This window comes from Phoca vitulina, unplaced genomic scaffold (genome assembly GCF_004348235.1).
Source record: "Phoca vitulina isolate PV1807 unplaced genomic scaffold, GSC_HSeal_1.0 scaffold1, whole genome shotgun sequence".
Taxonomy (NCBI): Eukaryota; Metazoa; Chordata; class Mammalia; order Carnivora; family Phocidae; genus Phoca; species Phoca vitulina.
The window spans coordinates 92,343,818-92,357,919 of NW_022589704.1; the positions used below are offsets into that span (position 1 = coordinate 92,343,818).

The 14,102-nt window shown below is 34.7% G+C and overlaps 1 protein-coding gene across 5 annotated transcripts in view; it reads left to right on the forward strand.

Moving 5' to 3' along the window:
- Nucleotides 1–14,102, forward strand: part of ZRANB3 (zinc finger RANBP2-type containing 3) — a 310,759-nt gene that overhangs the window by 31,946 nt on the left and 264,711 nt on the right. For 2 of the 5 annotated variants that reach the window (XM_032411398.1, XM_032411369.1), the window contains exons 2-3: nt 1,980–2,021; nt 2,803–2,883. The exons of the other annotated variants lie outside the window; for them this stretch is intronic. The gene's annotated coding sequence lies outside the window, so the exon portion shown is untranslated. The remainder of the gene's footprint in view (nt 1–1,979; nt 2,022–2,802; nt 2,884–14,102) is intronic. 5 annotated transcript variants of the gene reach the window in all.

The window sequence follows — 14,102 nt, forward strand, 5'->3', positions numbered from 1 at the left end:
TTATTTACTTTTGTCTATTGGTGTCTGATTGATCCATCACAATTTATTGGAAAGACTAACTTTTCCCTACTATATTAGACCTTTGCCATAAATCATATAATTTTATGTGTGTCTTTCTAGATAAGTGCTGTCTAATGGAACTTTCTGCCATTATGGAAATGTTCATATATATGCCGTTTAATTCAGTAGCCACATGTGACTGCTGAGTTCTTGAAATATGGCAAGCGTAACTAAGGACTGAATTTCATATGTTAATGAATTTTAATTTAAATTTAGCCACGTGTCTGGTGGCTACCATATGGGACAGTACAGGTATAGATTCTTTGTTTTATTTTTCTGATTGTCAGTCTGTGTCAGCACCATACTTCTTAATTATTATAACTATAATAGATATTTTGGTCTGAGATAGCATAAGTCTTACAACTTTATTATTTTTTTCAAAATTGCCTCAGCTCTTGTTGACCCTTTGCATTGCCTATAAGTTGTAGAAATCATTTATCATTTTTCACCAAAAAAGCTGCTGCAATTGTGAATGGGATTGTTTTGTATCTGTAGATCAGTTTGGGGAGAATTGATATCTTTACAGTATAAAGTATTTTAATCAATTAATGTGAATATTTTTCCTTATTTAATTGTCCTTCATTTATTTTCATCTCAATTATTCTTTCCTTTAATTTCTTTTCAATAAGGTTTTTTTTTAAGATTTTATTTATTTATTTGACAGAGAGATATACAGCGAGAGCAGGAACACAAGCAAGGGGAGTGGGAGAGGGAGAAGCAGGCTTCCTGTGGAGCAGGGAGCCCGATGCGGGGCTCGATCCCAGGACCCTGGGATCATGACCTGAGCCGAAGGCAGATGCTTAACAACTGAGCCACCCAAGCACCCCTCAATAAGATTTTATAGTTTTCAGTATATAATTCTTTCATGTATATCATTATATTTATTCCTAGGTGTTTAGTATTTTTGATGTTGCTGTAAAATGTCATTTCCTCCCTCTGGCTTTTCTAAGATTTTGTCCTTGTTTGGTTATCCAAAAGTTTTGCTATGTATGATGTGCTTAGGTTTGCATTTAAAGTTTTTCATCTGTGGGTTGATGTCATTTATTAGTTCTAAGAAAATACTCAATCTCTTGAAATCTCTTCAAATATTATTTTTGCCCCATTCTTTTCTCCTTGGTCTCCCATTATACCTATATTAGACCTTTTCTCTGTGTTCTATATATCTCTTATTATTTTATTTTTTAAAAACTTTCTGTGCTTTATTTGGATATTTGTGGTTTACTTATATTCTTCTTTACTAATCCTAAATTTTGCTATTAAATTAATTTATTGGATTCGCTAAAGGAAAAGACCATCACTCAAAATACTTGAAACCAAAACCCATTAATTATTGCTGAAACAAAGAGGCTGAATTTATTACTTGCTAAGCAAGGGAGAAACTGTGCTTCTTAAACATGGCAAACATAGCAAAGAATTGGTGTTGAATCAGAGTTTGGGAAAGTTTGGAGTCTTTAAAAAGCCAGAATGTTTAAGTATTTGCTCAATATCACAGTATACTTTAGGATTAGCTGACTGATGTCAAAGAACAGTTAGTCCTTCCCTATCTTGAAATTGGAGAACAGAAACATTTATTTTCTGTTTTTGATGTCAGATAGTGTATTTTTAAGTCCTCGAATATCCAGTTCCTGTCTGCTGGTTATGTTGATAATATCTTGCTTCTTGCCATGTTTTAATTCCATCTCTTCTTTCTGTAAATATTTAGAACATACTTATTTTACATATCTGAAGTCCTTTGGAGGCTAATTTTACTTTTGTTCTTGTTATTCATGATGGTTTATTTCCCAATGTATTTGCTAATTTTTAAAATTTTTGTTTTTATAATTAGGTAATCTTAATCTCTGAATCTTGAGAGACTTAAAGAATGGTTAATTTTTTTAGGGAGGATTTGCAAAATTAAGTTCTTGGTTTTTTTCCCACAGCACAGAGGCAGTATAAATTCAAAACCTCAAATACATTTTCAGGTAGGCTTGTGATTATGAATTTTGATAATTAATTATCACTTCATATTAAACCATAAGTTTCTTTAGTGGCTTTTAAAAAAATTTAGATATAATTAAATTTAATAAAATGCACAGATGCACAGGTTTTATGTGTATATTTCAGTGAATTCTGATGTTTGTCTACCCATGTGTTTTTTAATACCTCTGTCAATATATAGAACACTTCTACCACCCAGAATAGACCTCTTTCTAATCAACCTCATCCCCATGAATTAGGAAACTATTGAGCTGACTTTTGTCACCAGAATATGTTTTTTTATGGTTACTTGATGCTCTTTATTTTTTTAACTTTTAATTTTGAAATAATTTAAACTTTGATTTAAAAAAGGTACAGAAATAACTTTCATATACCCTTTACCTCGATACACTAATTTCTAACATCTTAGCACTTTTCCTTTATTGTTGTATTATTCTCTCTCCCTCTTCTGTCTTTCTACACACACACACACACACACACACACACACACACGTGCACTTGCACACAAAGTAGTATTTATTTTTTTCAAAGCCATTTGAGATTAGGTTGCATATATCTTTCTCCTTTAACCTACAGTATTTAAGAATAGTTCATATTTTAAGAACAAAAATATTCTCTAACATAACCACAGTACAATCATCAAATTCACAAGATTTAATCTTTAATCTCCATATATGTTGTTTTTCAGACTTTCATGACACTGAATATAGGCCAACGTATTTTATAGAATGTGTCTCAATTTTTTTAAATGTTTTCTCATTATAGGATTTAGATTGTGCAGTCCATTCTGGATTAGTACACAAGGGAGAAAGAAGTTCTATCCTTCTCAAGATACTGCTTTTGAAGGTACACAGTATCTATCAGCCCCTCACTGGTAGTGTTATTTATTTTTTTTTCCGGAATGGTAGTGTTAATTTTGATTGTTAGGCAAAGTGTTATAACTACCACACTCTCTACCACATAGTTGCTATTTTTCCCTCTCACAATTGTTGCCTATTTAACAAACAACTAACATGAGATGTTCAAACCATGTAAATATGCTTCCCCTTATCTAGTTTTCTCTTTTGAATTTAGCTTCCATACATGTTCTTGCTCAAAATAATTTTTCCCCTGATAGTTATGAAATGATGATTTATTAATTGGCATTTTACTGTAAGGAAGAGCCCTCCCTTCTGTTGCAACAATCTCTCTCTTTTTCTCTTTTTCCCTGTCTGTTTCTACCCATTTATCTATCCATCCATTCATCCGTTCTCTTGGATTCCTAGTGGGTTATAATCCCTTACTATACCATAGCTTACTTTAGTCTATTTTGGAACTTGTTGCAAAAGGAATCATGCAGGTGATATGAGTCTCTGACGACTTTTGCTCATCATGTTTTTGAGATTCATATATAGTTTTGATCTCTGAATATAAGAGTTATTTTGTTCATTCACTTGCTGATGGACATATGGGTTGATTCTAGTTTGGGAGTCTTATGAATAAAGATGGTGTTAACATTTATGGACAAGTCCTTTTGTGGACATGTTTTCAATTCTATTGCTTTTTTTTTTTTTTAAGATTTTATTTGTGTGTGTGTGTGAGAGAGAGAGCATGAGTGGAGGGAGAGGCAGAGGGAGAGGGAGAAGCAGACTCTCCACTGAGCAGGGAGCCCAATGATGGGCTGGATCCCAGGACCTTGAGATCATAACCTGAGCTGAAATCAAGAGTCTGATACTCAACCGACTGAGCCACCCAGGCACCCCAGTAACTCACTGATTTTGAATTTGTATTTTCCTAAAGACTAATAATGTTGGCCTCTTTCAACATATGTTAATGTTTTACATATGTTTTAATTACTGTCTCTTTATTATTGATTGAAGGAATTCTTTTATTATGCATAGAAGACCTTTGTCAGATACATGTATTATAATTTCTCCTAGTCTGTAGTTTGCTTTTTTAATTTTCTTTATAGTATTCTTTGATGAACAGAAATTCTTAATACTCTGGTTTTTCTTCAGTTGAAATAAATTTTTTGCCTTTTGATGAACAGAAATTTTTAATTTTCTTTCTTTTTTTTTTTTTTAAAGATTTTATTCATTTGCGAGAGAGAGAGAGAAAACAAGCCTGTGGGTGGGAGAGGCAGAGAGGTAGGGAGAAGCAGACTCCCCACTGAGCAGGGAGCCCAACATGGGACTCAATCCCAGGACCCTGAGATCACTATCCGAGCTGAAGGCAGATGCTCAACCAACTGAGCCACCCAGGTGCCCCAAGAAATTTTTAATTTCATAAAATCTAATTTATCAAGTTCTTATGTAGTTAATGCTTTTTATGTTGTCACGAAGAGGTCTTTTCCTACCCCAGGATCACAATGTCCCTGTGTTTTCTTTTGGAAGCTTTCTAGTTTTAGCTTTTATGTTTTGATATATGATTCATCTCAAATTAATTTTTGTGTATGGGATAAGATAATAGTTCTAGGTTCAGTTTTCTTTCATATTGATATCCAGTTACTCTGGCACCCTTTCTGGTGGTGCCAGAGTAAAGTCTCTTCTGTCCCAAAAATTACCTTGACATCCTTCTGAAAAAGCACTTGACCATATGTATATAAATCTGTTTTCAGTTTTTTCCCCCCATATTTGTCTTTTTTTAAATTTTTTTTTATTGTCACCCCTTTTCCATTTTTACTTAGGTTATAGCTTTCTTAGGCTCAGGGTTTGTTTAGGAGTCATTTTCAACCTCTGCTTTGTGTAGGTATAAGACCTTATTACCATTGCTCTGCTTGGCTGTTAAGTCATAAGATTCCCTGTTGATGGTGTTTGCAGACACCTTCATTGTGGCCTGTAGTTTTATCACTCACCTATCACTCAGGTTTTGATTTTTCTCTTTTGTTTCTGGCAGTTGTAAATTTTTTTACTTTTCTTCAGAACAGCTCTGCATTTTAAAAGATGGTATTTTATCTAAGTTAGCATTTCTAGGTGTTTGCAAAGGGAAGGATCTGAGACTTTATAAACCACCATAGCACTGGGAGCTGAAATCTTACTATTAAGTCTTCATTCATTAAAGATTATACTTGCTATCATTGTAAAATACCCTTATTATAGAATTACTTAATTCTTTCCTATTATATTCCAAATTTAATATTATATAATTTCCCAACAACGATTTCTTTCTGACCATATTTTCCTTGCATGCCTTTAACTATTTTTCTATTTTCAACATTTTTGAGACACTTCTTTTAAATGAGTTTTTAAGTTCCAGATTTGTATTTCACTTTGTGATTCCGTTTGTCTTTTCTTTTAAGTAGTATTAAGCTCACTTTCATTCATTGACATTAGAGCTGTATTTGGTCTTAATTTTGCCATCATAGCATTTGTTATGGTTTCTGTTCCTAAAAATATGTTACTATATAATCACTATATGATCCATTAAATATATTACTATAGTAGCATCAAAGTTTTCTTCATGTTTAGTATACACTTTTAGTAAATTGAAGGGTTTGGAGCTTGAATCCATTAGTAATCTTTGTAACTATAGCCTTGCGTAATACAGTTGATTCTCTCTTTTATTTTATTACGCAGTGTTTTCTTATTCCCAATTATGTACAGTGGCATTTGGTGTATTACCTTTTCCTTCCTTTCTGTCCTTCTTTCTCAGCACATCATATTGGTTAAATTATTTTTCTTGATATTCACCTTTGTATCTTTAAAAATACTTAAATTTGTTCCTATGAAATATGTATTATATATTTTTTGCAAACTTTAGATGATCTTTGCCTTTTTCTCCTCTTTGCCTCTTGTTAGGTATGTCATTTCTGTGCAGTCATTGTCTGTAACTGTTACATTCTTTTCTGTACCCAGATTATTTAAAGAACTAAGTACTTTCATTGCTTTCCTCTCGTCCATTTTGTTTTGCACAGTGTTCTTTGGTTGGGGTTATCTTCTCAAAGTTCTTTTAGAAGGGCTAATAGGAAGTCATTTACCCAATTTCTTGCATTTAAAAATGTCTTTTCACTGAGTTTATACTAAATGACAAATTGGCTGAGTAAGAAATTTCTCAGTCCCAGGGCACCTGGGTGGCTCAGTCGGTTAAGCATCTACCTTCAGCTCAGGTCATAATCTCAGGGTCCTGGGATCGAGCCCTGCGTCGGGCTCCTTGCTCAGCAGGGAGCCTGCTTCTCCCTCTCCCTCTGCTGCTCCCCCTGCTCTTCTCTCTCTCTCTGTCAAATAAATAAAATCTTTAAAAAAAAAAAATTCTCAGTCCCAGTTTCTTTTCTGGCTGGTGTTATAGTTATTGTTCCACTGTTTGCTGTAGACAAGCCTGAGGGCTGCTTGGCTTTTTCCTCTTTGGAGATGGTTGTTTTTTTTTTTTTTTAATTTTTTTTGTCTCACTACTTATTTTGGCAATCCAGTACTAGGGTATGGCTTGTTGTTGACACTTATAGGTCTCTTTCCTTGTTGTGCTTTATTATTTTAATCTCTAGTTTATCTTTTTCTTTAATTTCTGGAAACTTTTCTTGAATTATATTGAGAACAGTTTTCAGTTCTTTTATTTTGGTTTTCTTCTTTAAAGACACCAAATATGCCTATGTTGATTTGTCTTGACCTGTCATCTGTATCATTTGTATTTTCTGTCTTTTTGTTTCTTAATTTATTTTTTCTCTAAAACTCTTTTGGTTTCTTCATTCCCTTTGAAAATTTCCTTTCAGTCCTGTCTCGTGTGTAATCTCCCCCACCCCACCCCCTTTTTTTTTTTTTTTTTTAGCAGTACCTATTCTCTCCTGCTTCCATTTGGTCTTCATTTCAGTGATATTTATTTTTCTTTTACTTCTCTGACCTTCAGCTCACATTTAAGTTCTTCATGTTTCTTGCCATATCTTTCCTGAGTCTTGTACCTCTGCTTTGTGGTTCTTGTGTCATAAAGGTGATTGCTTCTTTAAGTTTATTTTTTTAGATTTATTTATTTAAGAGAGAGAGAAAGAGAGCACAGGGGAGGGGGCAGAGGGAGAGAGAGTCTTAAGCAGATTCCTTGCTGAGTGCAGAGCTAGACTCGGGGCTCGATTCCAGTACCGTGGGATCATGACCTGAACTGAAGGCAGATGCTTAACGACTGAGCCACGCAGGTGCCCCTGTGGCAAAATGTTTGACTATGATTTTCATCTGCTTCATAGGTACTTTTTTTTTTCTGTGTGTTTTTCCATTTGATTTCCCTTTTTCCCTTTTTTTTATTTTTGTAGAATTGATTTTTTATAGTTACTACTCTGTATTCATTGAGGAACATTTTTCCTGAGCCTGCTATTTGCAAAAGATCACCTGAGAGAGGGCCAGAATAATGCTCTAATAATGTTCTAGACTAACACCTATTCTCTCTATGACATTATTTTTATATGTATTTTTTTTCATTTTATTTCCTGAGCCAAACGAAATCAACATAGCGAAGTAGCTAATGTTGCAAATCTGTCATTCCTGCCCTTACTCTGCTTCCCCCCATCTGGGAGTTTTCATTGAAGGCCTTGCCTTCTCTGCTTCTCCTTGTAGCCTGGCTGGTCCTGGGGATATTCTGGCCACCAGTCTGTTTCTTGTCTTGTGGTGATGCGAGGAAAGGATTCTTGATTACGATACAAGTGTCCCTCTCACTTTGGAACTATGTCTTGCTGTTTTGTTTTGTTTTGTTTTGTTTCCCTGAGATGTTTAGTCAAGTGTTCTTTCCAGATATACCACTTTAGTTGTTGTTGTTGTTGTCTTGTTTTTCATATTTAATATTTCTGGTAGCCCATGCTCTTTTTTGTCTAGTTTTCAAAGATGATAAATAACCATGCATTAAATTTTTAATCTGTGCTCCAATAAGCTGCATATTGTATCTATTACTTAGCTCTTTATTAAATAATTATTTATATACATGAATTTATGTCTGCATATATGTGGATTTACATGGTTAAAAATAATTGACAAACTTATTAATATATGAAATTTTTGGTATATAGTTGAACAAGAAGGTTTACTGTATGTTGTTTGCTTATTCACATCCAATGAGATGTAAGAAGTCTGTTACTGAATGAATTAATTAGACTTGTCATTGTTACCTTTGTCATTAGTTAATACTCTTTGTATAGATAGTGTTCTGAAATAAACTGTATTTCATTTCTTCTGAAAAGTCTGGCAGAACAGTTTGTTTTAATTATCTGTCTGCGTGGAGGAAGAGAGGACTTTGTGGTATTTAAAGCTTTTACAAAAAGTATAAGAGATGATTTTGTAGTAATTTGTATTCTTTAAGGTATCACTTGATGACAGCCTAATTGCTTTCATTGTTTTCTTTTCTCTCCTAAAATTGAATAGTTTTCTGTTATATTACCCATTTAGATATACTGCTTTTGTAGTGTTACACTCCTCAGTTGTTTCGCTGAATGTAGATTGAATTTTTGCATCAGTGAACAAATATATTGAAACACCTGGTGGTTTTGCTATGAGAAAGTTCTTTGTTAAACTCTTTTAATATTAGGGTATAAATCACCATGCTTATCATTTCAGTTTAAGATAAGAGTAATTAAGTGAAAGTATGAATGAACCTTGAAGTATGGATATAAAAAAGCCAGACGAAATAAGTTAAACAATTTTACTTATTAATTTTATACAGTCTAAGTAATCTGATTTATGAAGTACAAAATCTTGCTATTCTAAATAGTGTTAATTTGAGTTTTAGAATGTCATTGTTTTGCCTCCTCCCCAGGCAGCAAGGGACCCTATAAGGGTGTGTAGAGAGAGGCTTGGCTGTGTCGAAAAGTGTTATTGATGCATAGGTATACATTTTGCACAAGCCAAAAAAAAAAAAGCAAAAATAAATAAATGGGACTACATCAAAATAAAAAGCTTCTGCACAACAGAAAATACAGTCAACAAAATGAAAAGGCAGCCTATTGAATGGGAGAAAATATATGCAAACTATATATCCACTGAGGGTTTAATATCCAAAATACATAATAAACTCGTACAACTCAATAGCAAAAAACACCCAAATAATCCAATTAAAAAATGAGCAAAGGACATAAATAGACATTTTTCCAAAGAAGACATACAAATAGCTAACAGGTACATGAAAAGGTGGTCAACATTACTAATCAGGGAATTACAAATCAAAATCATAATGAGATACAAGCTCATACCTTTTATTAGAAAGGCTCTTATCAAAAAGGTAAGAGATAACAAATGCTGGCGAGGATGTGGAGAAATGGGATCCCTTGTGCACTGTTGGTGGCAATGTAAATTCGTAAAGCCATTATGGAAAACAGTATGGAGTTTCCTCAGCAAATGAAAAGAAGATGTACGGTGTGATCCAGCAATCCCACTTCTGAGTATATGTCTAAAGGAAATGAAATCAGTATCTTGAAGAGATATCTGCAACCCTACATTCATTTTAGTGTTAGTCACAGTAGCCAAGACATAGAAACAGCTAAGTGTTCATTTATGGATGAATGGGTAAAGAAAATGTGGTGTATATGTATATGTATCTATGTGTGTATACATACATGTATTTTTTGTAATGGAATGTTATTCAGCCATAAAAGAAGGAAATTCTATAATTTGTGACAACATGGATGAACGTTGTTGGCATTATGCTAAATGACATGTCAGAGAAAGACAAATGCTATATCTCATTTATACGTGGAATGTAAAAACGCTGAACTCATAGAAACAAAGAGCATATTAGTGGTTGCCAGGGGCTGGGGTGTGGGGGACTTTGGGAGATGTTGGTTAAAGGGTACAAATTTTCAGTTGTAAGATGAATAAATTATAAGGATCTGATGTATAGCGTGATGACTATAGTATATATATACATAATATACTATAAAAATATACTTGACTGTTTACTTGAATGTTACTAAGAGAGTAGATCTTAAATGTTCTCACTACACAAAAATTGGTAACTATGTTTGGTGATGGATGTGTTAAATAGCCTTATTGTGGTAGTCATTTCAAAATATATACATACATCAGGGCGCCTGGGTGGCTCAGTTGTTTAAGCGACTGCATTCGGCTCAGGTCATGATCCTGGAGTCCCGAGATCGAGTCCCGCATCGGGCTCCCTGCTCAGCGGGGAGTCTGCTTCTCCCTCTGACTCTTCCCCTCTCATGCTCTCTCTCTACCACTATCTCTCTCAATAAATAAATAAAAATCTTTAAAAAATAAAAAAAAAACAAAAAAACCCCAAAATATATACATACATCAAATCATTACATTGTACACATTAAACTTATGCAACATTATAAGTCGATTATATCTTGATGAAGCTGGAAGAAATAGGTATCCATTTTAATAGATGAGCTTAATTGCTGCTTTCGCTTTAGGTAACCTGACTTAAAATCAGACTTATTTATTTGAAAGTATCCTGTGGATTTGAGGAATAAAGTTAAGTGTGCTTTGGTCAACATATGTACTAATTTCTGTTGGAGATGTATATAAAAGCAAAATTGCAATACCACTACTCACCCACTAGAATGGCCTAATTAAAAAAAAAAAATCAGGGATGTGAAGTATCTGTAATTATCTTACACTACTGTTAGAAAAGAAAATTGGCACATCTACTTTGGAAAACTATTTGGCAATATCTACTATAGGTGAACATATGTATATATTCTGAGACCTAGTAATCCTATCTCTAGGTCTATAGATACATATATATGTTCACTATAAGAATGCTCTTTACAGCATTATCCATAAAGGTAAAAGTTGTCCATCAGCAGTAGAAAGGGAAATAACTGTAGTATATTCACACAACAGAAAACTTAAAACAATGAGAATGAACAAATTATAGCTACTATAACAGCAGGATGAATCTTACAGACATGGTGTTGAGTGAAAGAAGCCAGACATAAAAGAATACATACATTAACTGTATATATCCATTTATATAAAATATATGTAAGATACTAATTTATTTATGATCACTTACGTAAAATAAATATACTAATTTATGGTGTTAGAACTCAGGAAGTGGTCACCCTTAAATGGGAGAGCATTATGAAAGGAAGAGGGTCAGTCACAAGGGAGGCTTCTGGGGTGTTGATAATATTCTGTTCCTTGATCTTGGTGCTGTTACATGGATATCTTCATTTTATGAAAATTCATCAAGTTGTAGCCTTAAGATTTGTTTAATTTTCTATATTTTTTATATGTGAATAACAAATTTACCAAAAATATTAAACGTGGGGGCACCTGGGTGGCTCATTCCGTTGGGCGTCAGACTCTTGATTTCAGCTCGGGTCATGATCTCGGGGTCATGGGATTGAGCCTCCCATCGGACTTTTTGCTCAGCAGGGAGTCTGCTTGAGATTCTCTTCCTCTGCCCCTCCCTCGCTTGCCCTCGCGCTCTCTTGCTCTCGCACTCTTTCTCTCTAAAGTGAATAAAGCTTTCAAAAAATATTAAATGTGCTTTGCTTTTAAATACATATATACATGTACATATGTACACATATATGTCTGTACATATGTATGCACATAGATTTTTTAAGCATAGACCACTATTGAAATATTAGTGTTTCACTACTTTATCAAAAAGAATGCAGGGGTGCCTGGGTGGTTCAGTCGGTTAAGCATCTGTCTTTGGCTCAGGTCATGATCCCAGAGTACTGGCATCAGCCCATGTTGGGCTGCCTGCTCAGCGGGGAGCCTGCTTCTCCCACTCCCTTTTGTCCCCCCCCCACTTGTGCTCTCTCTCTCTCCCTCTCTCAAATAATTAATCTTTTTTTAAATGCAATTTCTTTTTTGGGGGGGAGATAAATGTTCATAGTAGCTTGATTAATAATAGGCAAAAACTGGAAAAATTCAATGTCCATTAGCTGTTGAATGGATAAATTACAACACACTACTGTTCAATAAAAGACAGTGAACTACTGATACATGCATCAACATGGATGAATTTCAAAATAATTACACTGGGTGAGGGAAGCCAGCTCCCCACTCCCAAAAAGACTATGTACTGTATGATTCCATTTGTTTAAAACTCTGGGAAATGCAAATTAATCTCTAGAGACAATCAGATAACTTATTGATTGTAGCCTCGTTCATTTTTGTAAGTGCTCTGTGAGTGCTTTAAGAGAATATGTATCCTCTAATTGTTGGATATATAATTTGTTTATGTTATCTTAAATTTGTTAATTTTTTGTTCCCTACCCTTTTGAATTTTATGCTCTCTTAATCCACCAATTACAGAGAGACATTTGTTAAAATGCCCTTCTTTGTCAGTTTAACTCTTGTATTTCTGTTGATTTTTGCTTTACATATTTTGAGGTTATGTTATTAATTGCAAACAAGTTTCTAATTGCTTCATCTTCCTAGAGAATTTTTCCATGTTCCTTTTTTTTTTTTTAAAGCTTTTATTTATTTATTTGACAGAGAGAGACACAGCGAGAGAGGGAACACAAGCAGGCGGAGTGGGAGAAGGAGAAGCAGGCCTCCCGCCGAGCAGGGAGCCCAATGTGGGGCTCGATCCCACGTCTCTGGGATCATGACCTGAGCTGAAGGCAGACGCTTAACAACTGAGCCACCCAGGCGCCCCCATGTTCCTTTTTCATTACGATTCTTAGTAATGTTTTCTGACTTAACTCTAATTTGTTTAATATTGATATAGTAACACCAGCTTTCTTTCACTGATATAGTAACACCAGCTTTCTTTCTATTAGTAATTTCCAGCTCTACCTTTTTTTACTCTTTTACCTTCAACTTCTTTATATTTTATGTGGATTTTTAATAATAATTGTTAATAATTCATAACAAATTTTAATAGCACACACATATGGTTTCTATATGTTACCTGAACTTGTTAATATTCTGTTTTGTTATTTAATTAGTCAGTAAATATGCTAAGATGGTTCAATTTAAGAGATTTTAATGAGGGACTATTAGGAGGTATGGGTGAAGTTAAGAGAGCCAACATATAGCTAGGGGCTACAAGCAGCACCTGTGGTTCTGGTGGGACCCAGCCACTCGCAGACCTCCTTCTTCCCATTCCCTAATCACCTCCCACTATCTAATCTCCAGCTGGTACCTTCATTGATCAAACTGTTTGAAGCCACCTGGCATGGGAGTAATCTGTAGGAGGAAGAAAATGGAGAATAATCAGTGAAATTACTTTGACTTTGGAAAACTCCTTCCAGAGAATTTATATGGAATATGATGTTTTGCCCTCTAATCACCTTTTGCCTCTGAAGTTCCATTTTTGGTGATTGTCATGTTAAATATACCTATCCATCCATGCATTTTTCTTTCTCTCCCTCTTTCTCTCTTGTTTTTATTGAAGTGTAGTTGATACTGTTACATTGGTTTCAGGGGTACAACATAGTGATTTCACAACTCTATATGCTGTGCTATTCTTACCACAAGAGTAGCTATCATCTGTCACCGTACAACACTATTACAATTCTATTGACTATTTCCTGTGCTGTACCATTCATCCCCATGAGTTATTCATTCCATAACTGGCAGCCTATATCTCCCACTCCCCTTCATCCATTTTGCCCATTCCCGACTCTCTTCCCCTCTGGCAACTATTGGTTTGTTCTCTGTATTTATGGGTTTATTTCTTCTTGTTTGTATGTTTGTTCTTTTGTCTTTTATTTTTTTTAAAGGTTTTATTTATTTATTTGACGGAGACACAGCGAGAGAGGGAACACAAGCAGGGGGAGTGGGAGAGGAAGAAGCAGGCTTCCCACCGAGCAGGGAGCCCGATGCGGGGCTCGATCCCAGGACCCTGGGATCATGACCTGAGCCGAAGGCAGACGCTGAACCAACTGAGCCACCCAGGCGCCCCTGTTCTTTTATCTTTTAGATACCACATACAAATGAAGTCACATGGTATTTGTCTTTTTCAGACTTAATGTATTTAGCATAGTATTCTCTAGGTCCATCTATGTTGTCACAAATAGCAAGGTCTCATTCTCTTTTATGGCTAAGTAATATTCCATTGTGTATATATGCCCCATCTTCTTTATTCATTCCTCTTTCAATGGACACTTATGTTGTTTCCGTATCTTGGTTATTATAAATAATGCTGCGGTAAACATAGGGGTTCTCTTTATATATAGGCACATATATGTATGT